This window comes from Cebus imitator, unplaced genomic scaffold (assembly GCF_001604975.1).
Source record: "Cebus imitator isolate Cc_AM_T3 unplaced genomic scaffold, Cebus_imitator-1.0 Scaffold684, whole genome shotgun sequence".
In the NCBI taxonomy this organism is placed as follows: Eukaryota; Metazoa; Chordata; class Mammalia; order Primates; family Cebidae; genus Cebus; species Cebus imitator.
In genome coordinates, this window is record NW_016107999.1 from 517,792 (window position 1) to 541,835 (window position 24,044).

Below are 24,044 nucleotides of genomic sequence, written 5' to 3' on the forward strand. Positions count from 1 at the left end.
GAAGGAAGGAAGGGAGGGAGGGAGGGAGGGAGGGAGGGAGGGAGGGAAGGAAAAAAAATAAATGAGCAATAACATGAAGAAAAGGAAGTTATTTTGACCTCAGCTTCTCATGTGTACATTCATTCAGCAGATATAACTCAACATCTATTGTGTGCCAGTCACCATGCTAGAAGACGAAGATACAGAGAAACATAAAATATATAAGCCTGGCAACTGAGGGTAGAGGTACATGAGTAACACAATGTGATGAGAAGTGTAGTGGAGGGATGTAAAGGCTGAGGGATCCTAGAGGAGGGAGTGACTGACTGTGACTTAGGGGGGGCCAGGAAAATTTCCTTGGAAAATGAGGATGTTTTCACTTGCAGATAAAGCAAAAGTAGTAAGGAGGGGAGAAAGTCTCAGCCAAAGTGAAGGGCAGGTGCTAAGGCATCGGGATGAGCCTGTTCCGAATAAGTGGTCCTCTGTCATGATAGGCAGATAGCTTGTCTTGCTAGTGAAAGACTTAAAATACTTCATAAAAAAGTTAGTTTGGAGAGCTTTCTCTGGGACATAGTAAAAGACGGCCTGGAATGAGGTACTAAAGGCAGTCAGTCCAGTGAATGGAGTTTGCAACAGATCAGGTAAGTAGACCTGCATTTAGTTATTGGTCACAGAAATGGAGAGGGAGAGATATTGCAAAGTCAGGACGCCTTAAAGACAGACCCCTAAGTCTTCGGAACTTCAGGGCAGAACTGCCTGTGTGGGAACTCTCCCATGTCTCCTTGATTTCACGGCCACCTCTGCAGGCGCCCTCTCCCGTCTCCGCCGCTAGCCCCCGCCTCCTTTCTCCGTAAGCTTGGGTCTCCCTGGGAGCGGGTCTGCCCTTGGGGGAGGTCTCTGGGCTCTGTGCCCTACAGCTTGGCCGACATTCGGGGCAGACAGAAGCAGGGTTCGGCGCCCCCCGCGTGCATGTGTGCTAGCCCAGGCAGGAGGGAGCGCCTCGGCGGAGGAGTCAAGGAAGAGGGGGAGGGAGAAACGCGCCAGAACCTCGGTCCCTGGCTCCCTGGTCGGCCACGGAGGAGCTGCAGCCTCCAACAGGTTCGTAGAACGCGCGCTCGCTCCCTGTGGCTGAGCCACTGTCCTCCGCGGGAGCGGTTGGCTGAGAGACCCCAGCCACAGGCCCCGCGCTCCAGAGCTCCCAGAAGGCGGCTTCCTCCGGCCTCTCCCCCTCCCTGGAGCTCTCAGCCGCGGGCGGCTCTTCCGGGGCGAGGCAGAGGGCGCCTCGGGCTTCTCGCTTCAGCACCACCTCGGGGACAGCTCCCGCGCCGGGCTGGGGAGGGGGGGTTGTCCCTCCTGGGTCAGCACTGCGGACAGCGGCGGATCGCGGCGGCCGGAAGGGCTCCTCCGCACCTTACGCCCGGGTTCCGCTCGGCCGCTGAGGACCGTCCCTCGCCCCCGCGCGCCGGTCCCCGCGCCAGCACAGCGGCGGCGGACAGCTCCCTCCGGCTGCACAGCGAACCGCTAACAAAGACGTGGGGCTGGGGCCTGCAGAGCGCCGGGGGGTGACGCGAGGCAGCACCGATCGGGGGATTTCGGCTTCTCCCAGAGCGATGTCACCGGCGAGCTGGGCAGGGGCCTAGCACAGCCGCGCATCTTCGGCTTGGGTCTGCCGTCCGCTGAGGCCTGGCAGTGCAATGGCGGGCCCCAGCTAAGAGTGGGCAAGAGGGTGGAGGGGACGCAGGCACAGAAGGGTCCCGGCTCTGCTGGGCGGTCTGGGCCTAGGCTGAGCTCCTGGCGAGGAGGAAGGAGTGAGCCGCCCCTTCTTCCCTCCAGACCCCCACCCCCACCCCAGCTCAAAACCGCGGACTTCCAAGAGCCCAGCACAGAAGCCCGCGGCTGGCAGCTGCAATCACTGACTCCGGCTGTCCCCAGAACATCCCTAGAAAGTGTGAGGCTGAGTTTCCGTAGGGGGAGGGCGCCGAGAAGCCGCGGGGAAGCCTGACTAACGGGGTAGCTCCGGGCTCCCTCTCTCTCTCACGCCCCCCCCCAAAGAAATCCCAGTCCACGGAGAAGAAATGGGGGAGGGGGCGACCCAGACAGCAGGTTGCGAACTCGGCTTAGACCTGGGAGGTTGCAATTAGCAAGAAAAGAGGTTGAGGGCGTCCGTTAAGCCGGGAGGCTCCCAAAAAGGGAAGCCAGTTCTGAGGCAGGAAAGCATATGTGGAAGAGAAAGCTTTTCTCTGAGAGCTGAGGCTGGGAGGGCCCTCAGATCACGTGACACTCTAGATCACTGATTGTCTCCGTGGGAGACCAGGCCTAGGGGGCAGGGATGATTCGCCCAAGGTCACTCAGCAATTTAGTAGCAGAGCTGGGCCTAAAACCCAGGCTTCTTAACTCCTGGGCCTGTTGCACAGCATTCATAGAGAACTCTTAAAATCCCAGATGCAAGGAGAATATCAGAGTGGTTTACTTACTAGCACGTGACCTTGGGCAAGTGACCTTCTGAGACTATCTTCAGCTATTAAAGAGGAATGAGAAGATTAATTATGCCCACTTGGATGAGGATTTAATGAGCTTAGTGACGCGTAGTAAATACTTAAAAAATGGTAGATCCCATGGCTGCTATTATCCTTTCTGTAAACTTGTACTGGGAACCTATTATATACCAGGCACTGGCTGTGCACTGGGGAGGCAGAGAAGTAACTTGAGGAGGTCACAGACCAGAAAAGAAAACAAACACTTGCAATATGTTAAGTATCAAGGCAACAGGGCTGTGGGATCTCAGAAGCAGGAGTCACGAACTGTAAGGAAAGACGAAGAAAAGGACCCCAGGCAGATACAGCTTTGTGTCAAGGTCAAGAGATGTGAAATTCCAGCCACCAAGGCAATGTTACTGTGCCAGACAGTCCTCAGGATGCGGCCTGAAAAATGAGAGTGGAGAGAAAGCCTGGAACCAGTCTCCAAAGAGCCTTTTATGATGGAATACTTCAAACATATTTAGAAAAATAGAAAGAATAGTATAATAATCCCCCACATACCCATCATTCAGCTTCAACAGTTGGCCAATTTTGTTTCATTTATACCCACACCCACTCTCATCACACACACCCAATTCACACACACCCACATTCACTCTCATCGCATGCACACACACACACACTGACTTATTTGGAAGCAAACCCAAGACATCACATCATTTCATACAGATGGATTTTAACATCAGTACAACTTCTGCCATTCAGATACTAGACCATCTTGGAAGTCACTAGCTCAAATCATGACCTTGCCTCCTCAATCCGTTCCGAACATTTCTGTCCTTTGTAGAATGAGAAGCCACACTATAGTGATGAGCCACATGCATTAAAAGAAATTGTTTCAGAAATAAACAAGGGATACATCAACCCTCAACAGGTTTTACCATGCCAGAATTGTTCACATCCACTGCCTACCCAGACAAATCAAACCCCACAGGGAAAAAGTGAAAGCTTCCCTTTCAAAGTAATCTGAATCATGAGCTCCTAAGGCTAGAAAGATTAACATTATGGAAATCATTGATTTGGAAATCATCTAGCCAACCAGACACATTTTACAAATGAGGAAGAGAGGGGTCAAAAAAGGGGGAGAATTGGCCCAAAGTTCCATGGTGCAGAGACCAGATGCCATTTTCTTTTCTTTTTTTTTTTTCCATTTATTTATTTTATTGCATTTTAGGTTTTGGAGTACATGTGAAGAACATGCAAGGTTTTTGCATAGGTACACATGTGGCAGTGTGATTTACTGCCTTCCTCCCCATCACCTACATCTGGCATCTCTCCCCTTGCTATCTCTCCCCTACCCCCCATCCCCCACCGTCCCTCCCCTGTTTCTCCCCAACTGACCCCAGTGTGTAGTGCTCCCCTCCCTGTGTCCATGTGTTCTCATTGTTCAACACCCACCTATGAGTGAGAACATGTGGTGTTTGATCTTCTGCTCTTCCGTCAGTTTGCTGAGAATGATGGTTTCCAGGTTCATCCATGTCCCTACAAAGGACACAAACTCATCGTTTTTGATGGCTGCATAATATTCCATGGTGTGTATGTGCCACATTTTCCCTGTCCCGTCTATCATCGATGGCCATTTGGGTTGGTTCCAGGTCTTTGCTCTTGTAAACAGTGCTGCAATGAACATTCGTGTGCACGTGTCCTTATAGTAGAACGATTTCTAATCCTTTGGATATATACCCAGTAATGGGATTGCTGGGTCAAATGGAATTTCTATTTCTAGGTCCTTGAGGAATCGCCACACTGTCTTCCACAATGGTTGAACTAATTTACACTCCCACCAACAGTGTAAAAGTGTTCCTATTTCTCCACATCCTCTCCAGCATCTGTTGTCTCTAGATTTTTTAATGATTGCCATTCTAGCTGGCATGAGATGGTATCTCAATGTTGTTTTGATTTGAATTTCTCTGATGACCAGTGATGATGAGCATTTTTTCAGATGTTTGTTGGCCTCATGTATGTCTTCTTTTGTAAAGTATCTGTTCATACCCTTTGCCCACTTTTGAATGGGCTTGTTTGTTTTTTCCTTGTAAATCTGTTTTAGTTCTTTGTAAATTCTGGATATCAGCCCTTTGTCAGATGGGTAAACTGCAAAAATTTTTTCCCATTCTGTTGGTTGCTGATTCACTCTAATGACTGTTTCTTTTGCTGTGCAGAAGCTGTGGAGTTTGATTAGGTCCCATTTGTCTATTTTGGCTTTTGTTGTCAATGCTTTTGGTGTTTTGGTCATGAAGTCCTTGCCTACACTTATGTCCTGAATGGTTTTGCCTAGGTTTTCTTCTAAGGTTTTTATAGTGTTAGGTCTTATGTTTAAGTCTTTAATCCACCTGGAGTTAATTTTAGTGTAAGGTGTCAGGAAGGGGTCCAGTTTCTGCTGTCTGCACATGGCTAGCCAGTTTTCCCAACAGCATTTATTAAACAGGGAATCCTTTCCCCATTGCTTGTTTTTGTCTGGTTTGTCAAAGATCGTATGGTTGTAGATATGTTGTGTTGCCTCCGAGACCTCTGTTCTGTTCCATTGGTCTATATCTCTGTTTTGGTACCAGTACCATGCTGTTTTGATTACTGTAGCCTTGTAGTATAGTTTGAAGTCCAGTAGTGTGATGCCTCCCACTTTGTTCTTTTTGCTTAGAATTGACTTGGCTATGTGGGCTCTCTTTTGGTTCCATATGAAGTTTAAGGTGGTTTTTTCCAGTTCTGTGAAGAAGGTCATTGGTAGCTTGATGGGGATAGCTTTGAATCTGTAAATTACTTTGGGCAGTATGGCCATTTTCATGTTATTGATTCTTCCTAACCATGAACACGGTATGTTTCTCCATCTGTTTGTGTCCTCTCTTATTTCGTTGAGCAGTGGCTTGTAGTTCTCCTTGAAGAGGCCCTTTACATTCCTTGTTAGTTGTAGGGATGCCATTTTCTTATCTAGCTCAAAGAGGCTGGAAGGAGGAAAAGGAAGGGGGGAAAGAAATAGCCTTCATATATATATAGTGTAATCACTAAGGCTATAGTGTAATCACTAAGCTGTGATAGTGTAATCACAGCTTACTGCATCCTCAAACTCCTGGGCTTAAGGGGTCCTCTCTCCTCAGCTTCCCAAGTAGCTAGAACTACAGGTGTGTACCATCATGTCCAGCTATTTTATTATTATTATATTTTATTTTTGTAGAAATGAAGCCCCATTATGTTGCCCAGGCTGGTCTCAAACTCCTGGGCTCAATTGATCCCCTTCCCTCACTTCCCAAAATGCAGCTGGGATTAAAGGCATGAACCACCCCACCCAGCCCCTCCCACATACTTTCTAAGTAACCTGATCTTGGTGGCACCTTCTTTCTGGCTGCTGTGCTAACCTCCCAGCTGGCCCCTTAGTTCTCATTAGCAAAAGCCTGCGCAGTCAGAAGCCCAGATCTCATTTCTGTGGATTTTTGCCAGCCCTGCTTGCCTTAACCAGATATACATAAAGCCTTCCTTTTCCCATTTGCCCTGAATTTGGCTGCATACCCCCTCAGTTACAGACCTCAGCTCCTTAGAGGTGCTAAATGAGTAGTGTTTGACCCAGGTCCTGGCAGGACTCAGAGCTCTTGTGCCTTTTGGGAACATAAAGTCTCCCTGTTACTGATGAAATGTGATGGCCGTGATGGGTATGTGTGTCCTGACTGGGCTCCGGGACTCTGACTCTGCAAGTCAGCCTTTTCAGTCTTCAGGAAATCCTCTGCCTACCAAATGGGGAGGGCAGTGTCTCACAAGTTTCCCCAAGTCTTAGATAGACAATTGACAGTACACGCAAGGAGCTCTTAGCATCCTTGGTGAAGGAAAGTCAGCAGAGAACAGCCAATACAAGTGTCTTGTGTATGGGAGTGTGATTTCAGTCCAGACATAGAAAAGTGATAAAGATAGTATAGCCCAGCTTATGAAATTATCCCAGCCATCAGATTGGGATGAGACTGACTTAGATGCATTATATTACCTGGAACTATTTGAACTGCAATATATAAGATCCCAAAGGGACTTGGCAGACATCTTGTCTTCCTTCAAGACGCTTACTCATTGAATGGCTATTCTGTGTCAGGCACGATTCCAAGTGATGGTGATATAGCAGAACAAGACACTGTGTGAACTGGTGACACTGAATGACAAGTCAGTCATGTGACAACATGGGGCAGCACACACCAAACAGAGGAAATAGCTCTGGCAGAAGCCCTAATGTGAGCCTGGACTGTAGAGGGACAGATGGGAGGTGGAGTGAATGAGGGGAGAACAGCAGCCGCCAGGGGCAGGGAGGGGCCAGGGAGGAAATCATGCAGGGCCTTCTAGGCCATGGTCAGGATTGAGGCTTTTATTCTAAATGTAATGGATAGTAGCCAGATTGCTTTAAGCAGAGGGGTGTTAAAAAACTGGGTTTTTTTTAAAAATGCCTCTGTTGCTGTGTGGAGAGTGGATGATATGGGTGTGCTGGGCTGGCCACTGAGGCCGGAAGGGTGAGACACAGCCTCTCCCATGCAGAGATGGTCAGCATTCAGCTAAGGAGACAATAGACAAGCCAGACCAACCATAGCCCAAGCTAAGGGCTGCCATTGTGAGAAGAGACAAGAAGATTTAAGTCAGCCTGGGAAGCATCAGGGAAGGCTTCATGGAGGTGGGTGATGGATACCTGGGAAAGGAGAGTAGTAAGGCTGCTGCACAGGTGCACCAAGGGGCAGTGTGTGGTAGCTGTGGGGGACATGGCCCAGGAACCAGGCTGCCTAGGTTCAAATCCCAGCCCTGCCATTGAGAAGCTATGTGGGTTTAGGCAAGTTGTTTACCCCTGTGTGACTCGATGTCCTCATTCTTAAAGTGGAGATGATGAGAGTCCAAATACTTATTTCAAGGGATTTCTGTGAGAGTTAAACAAGTTAAAATATGTGCAGCACTCAGACATTCCTGGCACTCAGAATGTGCCGTATGAGTATGAGTATTCTAAATAAAAAAGGAGCAAAATGGAGATGGGCGAGACGGGCGCACATGCCAAGAAGTGTCCACTAGGGCCCGGCTTGGGCCTCGAATCCCAGGCCGGAGATGCCTGCCTTGCTCTGTAAGCAATGGAGAGCCACTGAAGACTTTTAAGCAGGGGATTCAGAGAAGAGAGGAAGATAAAATTCAAAGGCCCAGAGAGGGAAGGGAACTAACCCGCAGTCACACAGCCAGTTATTGGCAGGAGTCACTGTCCTCCGGCTCCTCCACTGAGTTAATATCTGTAGGAGAGCAAAGGCACTAATGTATTTTGGCCCATCATTGCATCCTCGGAGTCTAGAATAATGCCTAGGGTGTTCTCAGTAAATATTTGTGGACTACATTGCTGAATCTGTAGCCAGATGGGCCAGGAAACATCAGAAACCTTGAATCCTCTAGAAGCTCAGTGCTTTCAGGACAATGGAGAAATCACCTCAGGAAAATAAACCAAATTTTCAGAGGTGCTGACGTGGGGTCTCAAGCCCTTCCAAATCCTAGGCTCTCCTGTGATCAAAGACACCACTGCCCACGCTTTCCCTGCCGCCCCCTCAATCTGCAACAAGCATTGCTGCATAGGGCTCAGAAGTTAATCTTGGTAAAGTGCCTGGCAGATGAAAACTGTTCCCCAGATATTCAGCATGGTAATTGCCAATGCGGAGAAAATGTGTCTCTACATTTGCAAGAGGCAGGCCTTTGTATTGCACAAAAAAACAGCCATTAGAATTCCTGTCTCTGACTCCTGGGAAGCTGCAACAGCCAGGCGGGCAAGTAGGGTCTTGCAGTTCAAGCAGCAAATGGCAAAAGGCTCCGAGGAACTCAGCCCTGGCTCTCACATCAGGAACCTCCGCAGAGCAGGGCATGGGGCCAGATGCTTCTCCAACAGGACAGAGCCTCAGCCCTGGGCCTTCATAGATGAAGGATCTTGGGCAAACCCCACCATGTCTCTGAGCTTCAAATTCATCATCTGTAAAATGGGGGTAATACCACCAGGCCTCACTGGGTCATTTTGCACAATGACAGGCACATAGCAGACGATCAGCAAATGTGCTTTTTAAAATTTTTTTATTTTTTTGAGACAAAGTCTCACTCTATCACCCAGGCTGGAGTGCAGGGTTATGATCTCAGCTGACCGCAACCTCTACCTCCTGGGTTCAAGCAATTGTCCTGCCTCAGCCTCCCTAGTAACTGGGATTACAGGCATGCGCCATCACGCCAGGCTAATTTTTGTATTTTTAACAGAGACGGTGTTCACCATGTTGGCCAGGTTGGTCTTGAACTCCTGACCTCAGGTGATCCGCCTGCCTCGGCCACCACACCTGGCCCAAATATGCTTTCAACTGTGACAATAACACTGTGGGTTAGGGTTATCATCCCATTTCCCAAATGTGAAAACTGAAACCCAGGGAATGACTCATTGATTCATCAATACTCACTGGGCAGCCCAATGAGCCAATAACAGTTTTAAAGCTGGAGAGACAGTGAAGAGGAAGACAAGGGCCATGCCTTTACAGAGCTCACTTTCTAGTGGGGAGACAGAAACCAGGCAAGTAAACAAAATCATTTCACCAAGTCACATAAATACTAGGAAGTAAAAGGGGGGAGTGTACTGAGGAGGATGAGGCTCTTTAAATCCAGGGAAGCCTTCAAGGAAGAGGCATTGGGGCTGGCATCTGAATGAGAAGAAGCTGCCTGTGGGGCAAGTGTGGAGGCAGAAGGAACAGAACATGCAGAGACCCTAGGGCAAAAACAACCCTGACAAGATTGCAGGACGGAAACCAAGTGAGCAAGGAGGAGAGTAGCAGATGGTGGGAGCAGAAAGGCTGTGAGGCTTGGGGCAGGTGGAGCCTTGCAGGCTGGGGGAGTCTCTCTGTGAGACAGAGGAGTGGCGTGATCTAAACTGTGCTGAAGTCACTTTCCTCAGTCACACAGCCATTAAGGGGCAGATGGGGTGAAGCCCATGTCAGAGTGATCCCCTGGGCCCTCCTTCAGGCCACAGTTCCTGCTGCCATCTCTAGAGCAGGTCAGCCAAGGGGCAAGCCAAGTGATGCATCTGCAGGACTCACCTGCTGGGAAATAAATCCATCGGTGTTGGAGGCCATGCTGGCGCTGCAGTACCTTGCAGGCAGCATCCTAATCCTGGGAGGATGCGGTGGGAGGGGATGACTTCAGTCCACCAGGACTGGGGTGGGGCCAGCATCCTGAAGAGGATGCTGAAAACTTGATCAAGACAAATAACTTTTAATGCAATATTTCTTTTAAAAAAATTAATGCAAAAACTGATGAATAAAATACCAAAATTTTAAATAAATACAGAATACAAAAGAGCAGGGATTAGGGTGAGGAAGGTGAAATGAGTTGTGCATAAGCAGGATCTAATCTCGGCCCTAAGACGTTCACTCAACTGTAGGGATACTGCCTGGGCCAAGCCCTGTTCCCACTAGGAGCCAGTATCAGAAGCCAGTCTGCTCATGGCAAACTAAAAATAAGAAAGTGATCCTGGTAGGGGCCCCAGAGAACACTGCCTGCCTCGGCTGTGGAGACAGAGCCCCAGAGAAAGGATCACACATCAAGGAGGCGATAGTGGGCCTGTACCCAGTGCTGTGTAGGATCAGACCAACCCCTTGTACGCTTTAGGAGCCTAGTGAGGTGCATTGCACCTCAAGCCTCAATTCCCCGTCTCTGAACCCAGAACTAATAAAACTTAGCCACCAGGATTCAGTAAGATACTGGTTGATTTCCTCCAACGCCTGGCTACTCAATGTGTGGTCCACAGATCGGCAGCATCAACATCACCTGGGAGTTTATTAGAAATGCATGATCTCAGCTGCATCTCAGATGCACTGGATCAGAACCTGCATTTTAACAAGACCCCCCTGTGATTGACAAACACGTTTAGGCCTGAGGACCTGGTCGATTCTTGGCACATAAAAGATGCTCATTAAATGTTAGTGCTACTCCCCTGACTACCCAACCCTGTTAAATTCTAACTTCAGAAGAGAGGAAAAATCCAAGATGTAAAAAGAGATCCTGAGGTGGACACCTCTTGCATTTTAAACCAGTTTTGAAGCCAGGGACCCTGGCCAAGATCTTTCTATACTTAACTGTGTGGGCCCTCCATTTTGTTCATATGTAAAATAAGAATAATAATAATAGGTAGCTTCTATGGTTGATGTAATATTAGGAAAACACTCAGCACAATGCTTGGCACATAGTAATTGTTTGGTAAACTCTTCCTGCCATAGCTGCTTGCTGGTGGTGGGTCAATGAATTTCAACAGAGCACAGAAGAACGTATGATGAAATAAAATCAATAACATTCTATTACTATTTGCCATTTGTAAAGCACTTTCGTTGATACAATTTCAGCCAACTCTAACAACCCTTTTGAGTAAACATGAGCTCTCTCCATTTTTAGATAAAAAAAAATCTAGACTCAGGGATGAAGTGACTTGTCCAAGTTAACTACGATTTAAATCACTGAAGTCTGACACTAAAATCTGTGTCAGCAACACAGCATCCAAGCAATAAGCATGGAAAATATCAAAAACGGGATAAGACAACATTAGACTGCAGAGATCCCTTTTTATTTTACAGAAGGGAAAACTGACACCTGCGGAGGGGAAGAAATTTGTGCAAGATCACTCCCACAGAGCGTCAGCTCTGGTATCAGAACCCAGCTCCCAAGGCTTCCCGTGTCCAGACCACCTCCCTTGCCTAGTTGGCCAGCCTCCACCTGATGAGCCCAGCAGGCTGCAGGTGGCAGGTTCCCTGGGCGGGTCTGGTGGTCAGGGGACATCCCAGCCCCACCTTCCCTTCTAGCGCAGTCAGAGGAGGAGCTCACGTTGCCAAGGGGAGGGCTGCAAGGTTGCTAGGACACGGTATGCAAGCAGTCAGGTGATAGGGGAAGCCTTTGCTGGAACTGGCACTAGGACCTGCCACAGCGATTTTCTTGCAGCTGGGACAGAACCTCCAACTCCACAGGGTGGGTCAGCTGACAAGAGGGTTGACTGCCACAGATGCCCATGTCACCGCTACACACACATCCAAGCCAGCAGGCTGAGCCCCATTCTCCCTCAGCTCCGCACCTCATCAAGCCCTGAGTCTTGCTACCTACTCCTCCTATCTTTGCCACCCCAAGCCACTGCCTTAGCACCATTCCCTGTCCACAGCCTGTTAAGAGCACCCCAGACTCCCCACCCTCATGCTCCCATTCTCATCCCTAGCCCCTGAGGTGCCCAGAAGTATCTAGAACACAGAGCTGAACCCTGCAATGGCTCCCCATCACCCTCAAGGTGAAGCTCAAGCTCCTCTAAGGCCCCTTCTAAGCTGGATATGACAAACTGCCAGTCTCTTTTTTTGCCCTGAGGCTCCAGCCAAGCCACCTTCCTCCCAGTGCCCTGAGTAGACCATGCCTCCTCCGTGTCTTTGCAGATGCTCTCCCTTATACCTGGAAAGCCCTTCCTTTCCCACTGTCCACTTGGCCTCCACAAATCCTCAGCTCCAGACTCACCTTTTCAGGGAAGCCCTCCCAAATTCTCTAGGGTGCCAAAGAGAGCAGCACGTTAGAGAAACCCACATTAGAGGGGGTGGCACATTGTAGCTTAACTATCTGCTTTCTTGCTTGTGTCCCCATTTGGCTGTGAACTTTTTATGTCTCGCTCACAGAGTTAGACAAGAGACCTGGGTTTTCACCATGTGAGATCAAGGCCTCTCTGGCATCCGTGCCATCCTCTGTGTGGTGGGTTATGACATTGGCCTTGCCAGGCTAGCGGGAGAATTAGGGATTTATGGATGTGAGGGCTGGGCACACAGCAAATACACTAAAGGGGGTGGCATTGCTCTTTTGTTTATACCAACACCACCAGTGCCCAGCACAGAGGCACAGAGCGCTCACTAGCAAGTGTGTGCTTAACGGGCCCCTCGCCTGTGCAGGAGAAGAGCTGGTATGTGAACGGGCTCTGTGAGGAGTGACACTCCCTTCTAAGTTGTAATGATTCTGGCAGTTAACGCTCTTGACTCTCCCTGCCTCCTAGACATAAGTCATCCCAACATGTGTTCTGCCCACTCTTCATTCATGGAACAAAAGTTTACTAAGCACGTACTATGTGCCAGATGACACAATAGCTGGGGCTGAGCAGTAGGTAGACACTAAACACACGATTGTACCACCTCTCCGTCTTTCCTTCCCTTCTTAAAGGCCAGCCTCCTGTCCCTACACACAGGTGGCCCCACCTGAGGACAAGGAAGCTGCCATTTGCTCCCAGGTGCTCGTTCCTTGGGCAGACAGCAGGCTGTAGCTCGCAGGCGCCCACCCCTTCTCCCTCCCCAGCAAGCTGGAAACAAGAACATCTGCCCTGTTTTTAATCCAGTTGCTAGTTTCAAATACAAATATTAGCTCTCTGAGAGCAGGGACCATGCCTGGCCTTTTCACTGCCCTGTCACCAGCATTTAGAACACAGCCTGGTAAAGTCACTCGCCCACTTAGTTACTCATTCATTCACTCAACAGATACTTATCAAGTCCTGCTAAAACCAGGCTCTGGGGAGACAGCCAGGCTCGGCCCCAAGGAGCTCCTATGCTAGCAATGGAGGAGGTGAGGGAAGCCAGGCCTGGGGGTTTGTTAGGAATTAATGTTGCCTGGAGTCGGCTGATCCCTGTGGGAAGCCCTGATTCACTCTACACCGTCTCCGTGATCTGCTTCAACATTTCATGCCTCTCAGCCTTAGTCCTCACCTCTGCAAATGATACAATAATATCTGCTCCTGGATCCACTGAGATCAGAGCAATGGTTACTAAAAGAAGAGGAAATTGAGAGTTGGGGGAGGAGGCGACAGGTTGTCCTAGGGTGCACATTGCAGCCCCTTCAGTTGCTGAGTCCGTGGTGCCCCAACTGAGTGAGGCCCTGGCTGCAGCAGACAGCAAGAGTAGGAGAAGGAAGAGCCGCAGCTCCACGCCTACCCCCGAGTGATCTTCACAGACCATCTCCCCCTCTCCACGTCGGTATTCTCATCCATAAAATGAGGACGAAACGTCGACCTCACTCGTCCTAAATCTGTGATAGCAAATCGGGCAAATTTGTCACAATGGTCAGTCAACAATGATTTACTGGCGTTTGCCATCTGCCTGGCCTTGTGGCAGAGCTCTGGAAACAGTCATGTAACAGCCAACCTTTGCCTTTTACAGAATGCATGGTGCCCCCTGGAACCAAGCACAGGAAAGTAATTAAAATTTGAGGAGCTACAGTATAAAAACTGTCTTCACAGATGTGATCTTATTTAACAACAGTAATAATAACAAGCACTTATATAGCACTGAGTGTATGAGGTCGGTGCTATTAGAAGTCCCATTTTACAGATGAGGACACTGAGGTTCAAAGAGGACATCCCCAAAGCTGGAATTCAAAACTGGATATGATTGATGATAAATCCAATCCCTTTACACCAATCAGAAATCACATTTAAGTAAGGAAAGTATGATCAGTGGTAGGATCTAAGTGCTGCCTGCACCAGTGAACAGTTGGGTAACTACTGTCAGATTGGGTGAGGTGGGCCAGGAGTTGGGTGTGACGGCAGGCAGGACCCCAACCTGCCCAGCGCTTTGCTGGAATCAAGAGCAGCAGTGGTGGCCTCAGGAGAGGGAAGGGCATGCCTTCACTGGGGTCTGGGGCTCCAGCAAGGCAATTTCCTAGAAGCTCTCTCCTCAACCCTCAACCTCCTCTCTCCTCCTCCAGGAAGGTGCGGTCCCTGCCATGCTATCTGCTCTGCTCACTGACTGAAGGTGCCTGCATCCCAGCTCTGCCAGGAAGCAAAGGTAAGGGCACTGCTCAGCGCCAAACCCTCGATAGTGTTAAGGGCGTCCCTCACCCCTGGAGCCTGGATGAAGGGGGCATGTCTTGCCAAGAACGATCTTAAGATGGAATGAGATGGATCAGTGGGACAGTGTGGTGGAATGGTGTTTACCTTGCATTTTCAGAGCCATTTACAACAGAGAAGCACTTTCTTGTGCATTGTCTCATTCAGTGCTCCCCAAAAAAACCTGAGATGGATAGTATTATCCCCAGTTACAGATGAGAAAGATAAAGCTCAGTGAGGAAAGGACTTGCCCAAAGACACACAGCTGGTAGGTAGCTAAGGCTGAATTCTAAGCTTTTTCATGTCTGTATCCCATTGGCCTATGCCCATTGTAGGTGCTTGGTACATGTTTGATGAATGAATGAGTGAACTGATGAACTGCCCAAGATGAATGGAAAGGCAGGGCTGGGCTGGCACTTGGCTCTCTTGTCACTGTCAGATCCTGTGCTCTTTCTGCTGAGCCATGGCTTCCTGCACTGATGAGCTCAACATCCCCCCTGCCACCCCCTCCCCAGCCCAGTATCCAAAGCATCTTGTGGGTGGAGCAGTCAACCTCAGCTCTTCTTCCAGGTGGCCGGCCAAGCTCGGATCACACCCGGCGTCCCTCATCCACCTCTCCTCTTCCCCACCACCCACACAACCAGTAATCCAGTGTGCATAGTTGTAAACTTGTTTCTTTAAATAAACAGTCTTGAGTTTCATACCAAATAGTCTCTTAAGAGGAGGAACGTCTCCAGGCCACCTCGTATTTAGCATACAGTGAGCCACATATTTGCACAGAGAGAGTGTATGTGGATATAGAGATCGCTTGATCGCTATAGATATCGTTGCTCATCCAGATGGGAGCTATTTATGATGCTGAGTCATTCACAGAGAATGCCACTGAGGAATTCCAGGCTGGGCTCTGAGCCCCAGCGTCACAGACCTCATGGCTCTCTGCCTCGGCTTCACTGTTCACAAATGAGAGGTGGGAGGGGGGTCCCCCATCACAGAGCTGGGACAGAAGGGAACATTTTGGCCACAGAAAATGAAGACTTGCTCATAAGCAGTTCCTAGTGTAAGTCATCCTCCTCCCTTCAGAGCACTGCCCCCTTAGGGATCATCTTGTCCAATTCCTTCATTGTATAGGAGAGAAAACTGAGACCCAGAGTGGGGAGGGACTAGCCCAGTGTCACACAGAGAGTCGGGGACAGAGCTGGTGCTAAAGCCCAGACCTTCTGGCTGCTGTCTGGGGTTTCCACATTCCCAGCAACCTTCTTCAGGTTTTGTCTCCGATGTCTTGGCATTTCCTCTCCCTGAGGAGCTTCTCATCTTCCAAAATGTGGAGTTGTCACTCAGCTCTTGCACCTTTGGGCTTTTCTGGGACAAGGGCTGAATCCGGATTGTTTGGGTACTGCAGCCCATGCTTAGTGCAAGACCTGCACATACTGGGTGCTTGATGCTTGTGTACTGAGTGTTATATAAGCCCAAACTCAGTACCAATTCCCGGGGAACCCATTTGGAAAAGCACCCATCTATCTCCACCCTCTCTTTCTTGTCTCTAAGCCAGTTCCCTATCCATGCAAAAATAGACTCCCTCCCACTCACCACCCACCTCTGCCCAATTCTATAATGAATCAATTTTATTAATAGGCTTTGGGATGGAAACTTGACAGAGGCTTTTTGTGAAAGTCTTGCTTTATCTCCCTATATAGTTCACTTCTCAAAGAATTCTAATAAACTGGTCAGGTGGGATTTCGTCTTACATAAAATATTCATCAATCCACTCTTTCCCTCCGTATAGAATGTGTTGGTTTAAGCATTCAGTGATCTCTATCCTGTGTTACAGATTCTATTCAATTGTTCTAAGAGGCAGTGGGATGAGATGGAAAGAGCACGAGCCTTGGAATAGGGACAGATTGAAGTCCAGCTGGCCCCTTACTAGTTTTGCATTCATACTGATTACTCTGAGGATTAAATGAGATAATATCTGTAAGGGGAATGGCACATAGTAAGGTCTCGATGCAGGTTTGTGAATAAATGAATGAATGATTGGCTCAGGACCCATATGAGCCAGATCTTAAAGGTAGAGGAACCAGCTGACTCTGTAATCTCAGTTAATAAAGTCATACTACTCAGGGAGGGTGATTTGAAAAGTCTTGGGAAGCGAACTTCAAGATTCAGCTGTTGGTTGTTGGTTGACCTGTCTCCAGCCCAGAAAGGAGAATCTTTCTCCAGCTCCTTGTGCAATGCGTTCCCTCAGCTCAAGAAAAAGTTTGAGTCTGGAATCTGTGTTCAAAACAGAAAACTCCTTGAGAGTCAAGATTGTGTCACTTTAATTTCTGGATTTTGCTTTCTCTCAACTGGAGCCGGGCTCAGGGTGGTATGGAATAGGCAGAGAGGTCCACAGCACATATTCATGGAGTGGAGTTCAGGTGCATTGACTTGAGTTGACCTGAGTTGACTTGGCTTGAATTGACTTGAGTTGTTCTGAGTTCCCCAGTGGATTCAACTCTTGGGACCACCAAGAGAGAAGCTTCCTGGAACTTGGACTTAGCTAAGACCTGGCTGGTCTCAGAGCACAGGAGAGACTTCACAGGTGATGTTCTGGGGACATTATATGGGCCTTCCAAAGATGGAGGCCTTCCGGAGAGGACCAGGGCTATGGTCAGCACTGAGGGGCTGGATAGCAGTCTTGGCTCGGTCAGGAGGCACCACAAGACTAAATGTCTTTAGGAATCTCTAAAACCTACTGGAACTCTACCAGGACTTTTTCATATTTTTAAGGCAACAGATGCTTCTCTTACTAGCCTAGGAGGATCTCTTTGGGGTACCCACTTCAGCGGGAGGATGGTCTCCAGGTTGGAGGGTCAACTAGACTCAGCAATGTGGAGAGGAGACAGGCTGAGGCTGGGAGCCAGGCAGAGCTTCATACTACCAATGCTGGGACCATTGTAAGTGGGTCCTCCCACGGAAGCGAGGATTTAGGGATTGGAGTGAGATACGATTCTAACTCTAGATTTACATCAGAAAGTGTTTGCTAAAGGGAAAATAACCCAGAAAGTACAGTGGGAAATCAGGCAAGGCCTCTAGCCTCACCATGCGGAGGGCTCCCAGCACTGCTCCGGCCCCTTGGCCAGCCCCATCCCAGGCCCTGCCCATCACAGAATGCGGCCAGCACCTGAGGGAGACAGGAATGAGAACACCAGTGAGCTTCAGGGGGGCAGGGGCTGTCCGCACCCCTACCGCACTTGACCAGTGTCTGTCTCTCACGTGGATCTGGGAACCCACCAAAAGAAATATGTTCCATTCCTCTCATCCCCTTTTGTACCCTCTAAAAATCTGCATCCCGATTTTAAGATATTGGTGTTTGATGAGTGAATAATTAGGTCAGAGTAAGACTTAGAAAGCCAGTGGAAGATTTCAAAATGGCAAAATGGAAAATTTCAAGATTTCAAGGTGGCCAAGATCCAAGGCAGGGCCACCTGGCCAGAAAAAGTAACAGAGACCTGGAAGCTGCCCCTCAGGAGTTTGGCTCATGGAAAAAATGCACCAAATGGAGTCAAGGGACAGGGTGGTGCAGTACGGGTTTGAAGTAATGTTCCTCAGCATCCTGGGCTTCTCAGAAGGGTTCTCAGGGCCCATTATAGGATGGGTTTGGGGAAGGGAAGGCCTCAAAGAAGAAGCCTTGGATCCTCCAAACCCATTTCAATCACAAAAGCTTCGCTGTTATCTGTTATATATGTTGTTTTTCCTCCTATATTTTTACTGTTAAAGGGTTCTTTTGAGTTTAAGAAGTGCATTTGGGAAAGCACTGGCATTGAAAGAGCCTAGGCCTTTAGAGGTGGATTGGATTCAGATCGCAACCACATCCCTTTCCGCCTGTGGGGCTTAGGGCAAGTGTCCCTTTGAGCCTCCACATTCTCAGCCACGAGCCACCCACCCAGGTCTGTGTGAGCACAGCTAAGATCCTTTGGTACCTCCCGGAGGCGGGCACACATGTGATTGATTGATGCTGTACAAGATGACTTTAGGTGGTATATGGATGAACATTTATTATTTTAATAGCTCACAACGGATGCGTGTTAGAAACCAACAGCACACCAGACTGTGATTTATGGAAACAATATAGCATTTCCTTTGAAAATAAAATTATGATCTTTTTAAAAAGGCAAATCGACTTTAAGAGAAATACTAAGTGATAGGGTGGAAGGCATGAAGGCGGCACATGAATGACTGAAATGTGGGGGAAATTGAAAGAATCGAAGTAAAACACCAATCACAATATCTGTCACTTAGGAAGGGCTCAAAAAGTTAGTTCTTATATCCTTCTCTTTAGTTTAGCTCCCTGGGATGGTTGAACCTAGAACCAACCAAAAATAAAAAAATACAAAACAAAAGCAAAGCTCCTTGGGGCAAAGTGGATGCCCAGGCCCAGTCAGCCTGGATCAGTGTGGGGTGGGTGTGGGGCAGGTGGCCGTGGATCCAGCCCTGATGGCAGAAGTGGTCATGTGGCCAGGGAGCTGGCCGCAGATGCACAGAGCAGTCAGAGGCTGCTGAGGTAGCATTTCCCACAAGATGAGCACAGACCATCGGGATCCATGAGATGATTTGAAGAGTTATTCAGGCACAAATTAAATAGCACTGGGAGAGAGTGACTGCCTTTTCGGTTGATTACATCAAGGAGAGAGTCTCAATTGAAGGTTAGCCTCTCCTTAACCATGTTGATTTCCTTTCCAAGGAAGAGGCTTAGCCTTCAGCCGGCAACAGTATCTAGCTGGAAGTGGATAACGATGTTTTATTTTCCATGAATTTGTGTTTTACCATGGCCATCTATTTACAGAACAGGATACTGCTTTCCTGTTTATGAGAAGGATCTTATGTTCCCTTTTCAAATATATGTATTAAAGGTCAAAAAAAGAATCTGTTACTTTTGCTAAGCATAAAATGAGTAATAGTAAATGCAAGATACACACAAGGAAAATAGATAGAGGTGCTGAATGACTGAGGGGAGAGTAATTGGCAAGGGTGTTGCAAGGGGTTCTGTGGCTCCAGAGCCCATGCTGGACCCAGAGGCAGGGATGTCTCCAGGCCCCACCACGGCCTCTGGGGAAGGCCCCCCCTGGGGAGGGCAAAGGAGGCCCCATCCTAAGAAGGAAAGAGATTGTTGGGCAGGTGAGCCAGAGCCTCTGGCCTGAGCCAGGAGTGCGGAGACCAGGGCAGCAGCCTGGCCAGCAGTCAGTGAGGCCAGGGCTACCACCAGAGGGTGGGTCTGAGACAGGCCCCAGGCCTCTGGTTTCTGACAAGGTTGATTACATCCAGAAGAGAGTCTCAACTGGAGGTTGTGATCCAGTGGTTCATCATGACCCGAATTATCCAGAGGGGCAGGAAGGAGCTGAAGATCAGGAAGAGGCAGCCTGTGCCAGCCTGGTGCTCAGGGAATCAGGTGTGAACCTAAACAGTTCATAGCAGTCCTAGAAGGGGCTGGGTGTAAGTTAGGGTACACTGATAGCAAGCAACAGAGACTATCTCTGTCATACTCAAACAGAAAACGGGGTTATTGAGGTTATGAGATTGTACCCAGAACCAAAGGGAAACCTGGCCACAGGGCTCAGGAAAGGACCGGAGCCAAAGCCATACAAGGGGTCTGGAAGCAGACCTGAGGCGGGCTTTGTACAGATCCCCTCTCCTCTGGGATGCATCAGCCACAGCTGCTATTCTCCTCCTTGCAACACTGGGCTCATGAGTCACAGCCCCAGGAGGGAGACAGGTGGCCTGTCATGGGTCCCGTGTCCTCCTCTCGGCCAGCCAAAAGCATGGAGGCTTGATGGGACTGCCTCCAAGTTGAATGTGGTGGGGCTGGTTCCCCAAAAGAAAACCAAAGGGCTGTCACCAAAAGGAGGAGGAGAGGATTCTGGGCAGCTCAAACCAGCAAATGTCCACCAAGAGGAGCCCAGGGAGTACCCAGCACTGTGGTCTGGTCCCCTGGGCTTGACCTTCTGGGACCGTCCTTGAGGCCTCCTTTCTCCCACCCTGAATGGACCAAGGTCACCATCCCCAGCATGGGGCCAGTGGTCAGCTGTACCTGAGTACAGTGGTGAGCTGCTCCAGTGAGGGTCCTCCAATGGGCTGGGGGTCCTAGGGGAAGGGTGCTGGGTAGGCCTGGACCTTGGCCCCAGGGCTGAAAAGGATCTGCTGGGCTGAGGAAGTCTAATGAGAACTGACTCACTCGGGGGCTGCAAACCCACCCATCAGCAGGCCTGGCGGGGAGCACATGCGTGGAGGAACTGTGACCTGAACAGACACACTTAGCTACAGGGACAGCTACTGCCAGCTCCAGCTGACCATTACCATACAGGCACACAGCCCCAGGGTTGATGGTTACACCTATACTGATTTGTTTAAACGAAGGCCCAAATCAAGAGTTTTATGTGAAACTCCTCATTTTTTCATAATATCAGTTAACAGGAAAACAATTAAATATTGTGTTGACCAAACAATACGTACCATCAGTTTGTGACCATAGGGACTTTTATTCATCCACTACAACTCAGCTGAGACATCACTTCCTCCAGGAAGCCTTCTGTGACTTGCTTCTCCCTCTGCCTTGCCACCCATTCTTTGGACTCCCACAGACCCTCTATTTCCTTTTGTCACAGCACTGACCCTCTGTGTTGCTTGGAAGCCATCTAAAGTTCATTTGTTTTTGTCTGCTGCTTTTTGACTGTAAGCGCCTTGAGGAGACCACTATCTCTTGTTACATCTTTGCCCCTCATTGTGCCTGACACACACAAAGTGCTGTGGCAGTGATGGAGGGGGCTCTAGGACTGCAGGTATCAAGGTTATACTGTGGCAACAAGTTAATACTGAAATCCTGTTGTGCTTAATACAACAATGATTTGTTTCTCCCTTGCATGATGTCTTCTGTGGAGCCAGCAGCTCTCCCAGCAGCTTTCTTCCAGTTGGTGACTCAGGGATCCAGGCTGGCTCCATTATTATGCAGCAGGGGAAGAAAGTGAGTGGAGAACTCAGTCACTCTTAATACCTCAGCCCAGAAGTGACATTGGCTGATTGTTTTCACAGGCTGTTTTGGCCAAAACTAGTCACATGACCTATCTCACCATCCAGGGCTGAAAAGATGGGTGAGAGCACACAAGAATTCACTGAGTTCACATTCTTGTGACACAAGCCCTGACCTGCTGCTGGCAGTGCTCAGGAGCCAGAAGTCCAAGAGGAGGACTTAGGCTACAGGTGGGGCAGAGGCAGCCAGGGCCCAGTGCTCACAGGGAACCAGAGGTGCCTCATGGCTGGTGCAGGGAAGCAGCTCTTAATTTGCATGTTTAACTCAACACATCCTAAAAAGTGGGTAAAGAGTGGGGAGGGAATTTCATTAGCCTAAGCTTTCCACCTTTCCTTCTTATTCCAGTCAGTAAACACTAGCAAATGAAAATCAAGTTGATGGAAAAATTGAGGTCAAATGCCAATACGCAAACTGTTCAGAAAGAAATCGCCACCTGGTCCCTTCAACATCTCACGTGGTGCCTATGATGATCCAGGAATGATTGCAGCTGTTGGAAGGGCTCAGATGCCAGTGCACTTGGGGATATGGACCCTCACTGCTCTGACAGCCTTGGCCAGACCCTGGCCAATGGCAAGTCAGTGGGCCCCACTCAGGGGGCTCTAAGACTTGCCATGCTTTCTTCAGGCCGTAGCACAATAACAGATGTTTCTTTGGGATGGAATCATAGGATCTTAGATAACTCTAGAAAGAGCAGAAGATTAGAAGCCAGAAAGATCTGGGTTCAAATTCCAGCTCTTTTCTAGTCAGTCAAATTCCTACATAGCAAGACCCTTCACCTCTCTGCGTTTCAGTTTTATCATCTTTCAAATGGGTACAAGGATAACACCTGCCTCCCTGAACAATAGTGCATAGTCTCCGACATTATGCATTTAATGGGCCTAATGCACAATATGACCTCAATCAGTGTCATTGTTTTTCCTTTTCCCCCACTGGGGTCAGAGCGACTGGGTCCAACCTCCCCTGACTGCAGCCAGCCAGCCACCTCTGATGACAAGAAGCTCACTACTCTCCCTACTGCCTCCCTCCCCCTGCAGGCCCCAAGCCTCTTCCTCCATTTTTTAACTACTCCCACGATGTTTGTGAAGAGAGGGTGTGATGTCCCTAGGCACTAGGGTTTGAGGGAAAGGTGCCTGGCCCACTTCCACACCTGGTTGCCTAATCACGGCATTGTTCCTCAGGAGTTGTGCTTGGGAACTGGGTACAGTGAAGATGGAGGAGGTGAGGGGGTCAGCGTAGAGGGATGTGTATCCATTTCTGGTTCACAAAAGGAAGCAGAGAAATCCATCACACATGGGAGACAGGATCAGGACTGGGGACATTTTGTCCCATAGAAGAAGAGTCTCAGGAAGACTGCCACAGGACAACGATGGAGGTTCAAGCTAGGGTTAAGTGTGGGGAGCCACAGAGCCTCAAATAAGAGCTAGTTTTCCTTCATTCATTCTGCAGGCATTCCCTGTTTCTCTACCCTGCCTGGCCCCAGGCTGAGCATAGGGGCAAGAAATGAATCTGTGGCAAGCCCTGAGCTTGGAGGAGTGGGCAGGCATGTAGATGATAATATGAAAACCGAATGAGTATTGCTGAGATAAAGAAAAGTTTGATGGGGAATGTGGGAGCTCAGGGTGGGGGTAGCTGGCCCACTAGGGAGGGGAAGGATGACGGGGTGAATGGAAAGTGGGGAGAAAAGGGATGCCAGCTAGAGGGGCACCATGGGCAAAGGCACAGAAGTGAAAATCAGCCTGCTGTGTGGAAGACCCACCCCTTTCTCTAGTGCTCGAGCAGGCAGTGGTGACAGCTGGACTGATCCAGCAGCAAAGGGCCTTGCATGACTGCCACAGAGCAGAGGCCCTGTCCCAGGCTAGGAGGAAGCCATGGAAGGGTGAGTTGCTCTTCATTTTTGTTTTTTCAGGAAAAAAAAAATATTGAACTATCACCTACATTCATAAAGTGTTCCTAACGTAAGTTTACAGCTCAGTGAGTTTTCACAAAGTGAACACGCCCATGTAACCTTGCCCAGCTCGAGACAGAGAAACTTGCCAGCATCATAGAAGCTCCCTTTGCTCCCCTTTCCAGTCCCCATCTCCCTGCAAAAGGAGCTGCTGTCCTGACTTCTGATTTCATAGAGTCATTGGCTATTTTTAAACTTCACATAAATGAAATCAGGCACTGTTGGATTCTCACTCAGCAATAATGGAGGTTCTCTTGAGTTGTTGCACGTGGCTATAATTCATTCTCATTTGCTCCAGTGAATCCCATCGTGGGACTAGACCAAAATGCAGTTCTAGTGTTGATAGCCACTCGGGTTGTTTTCAGCTTGAGGCTCTTGGGAGAAGTGCTGCTATGAAGATTCTTGTATGTGTCTTTGGAAAAACACATGTACACATTTCCAGGGGGTTATGCCAAGGAGTGGAGTTGCTATATCACAGGAGATGCAGGTTCAGCTCTAGCAGCTACTGTCAAATGTTTCTTCCAGAATGATAGTTGTAATTTACATTCCCTACTGTAGCTGCGTGGTGGAAGTTCCAGGAGCTCCAAACCCTCAGCAACATTTGGCATTTTCCTTCTTTTCCATTTCAGCCATTCTGGTGGATGTGTAGTGGTTATCGTTGGAATTTTTATTTCCCCAATGACGAGT

At 49.0% G+C, this 24,044-nt stretch overlaps 1 protein-coding gene across 2 annotated transcripts in view; it reads left to right on the forward strand.

Annotated features, from left to right (window-relative positions):
• The first annotated feature begins 292 nt into the window (after positions 1–292).
• Positions 293–24,044, forward strand: part of CPLX2 (complexin 2) — an 87,863-nt gene continuing 64,111 nt past the window's right edge. Inside the window, exons 1-2 of one of the 2 annotated variants that reach the window (XM_017518534.1) lie at positions 293–1,077; positions 14,232–14,311. The gene's annotated coding sequence lies outside the window, so the exon portion shown is untranslated. The remainder of the gene's footprint in view (positions 1,078–14,231; positions 14,312–24,044) is intronic. The other variant, XM_017518535.1, reaches the window with a different exon arrangement.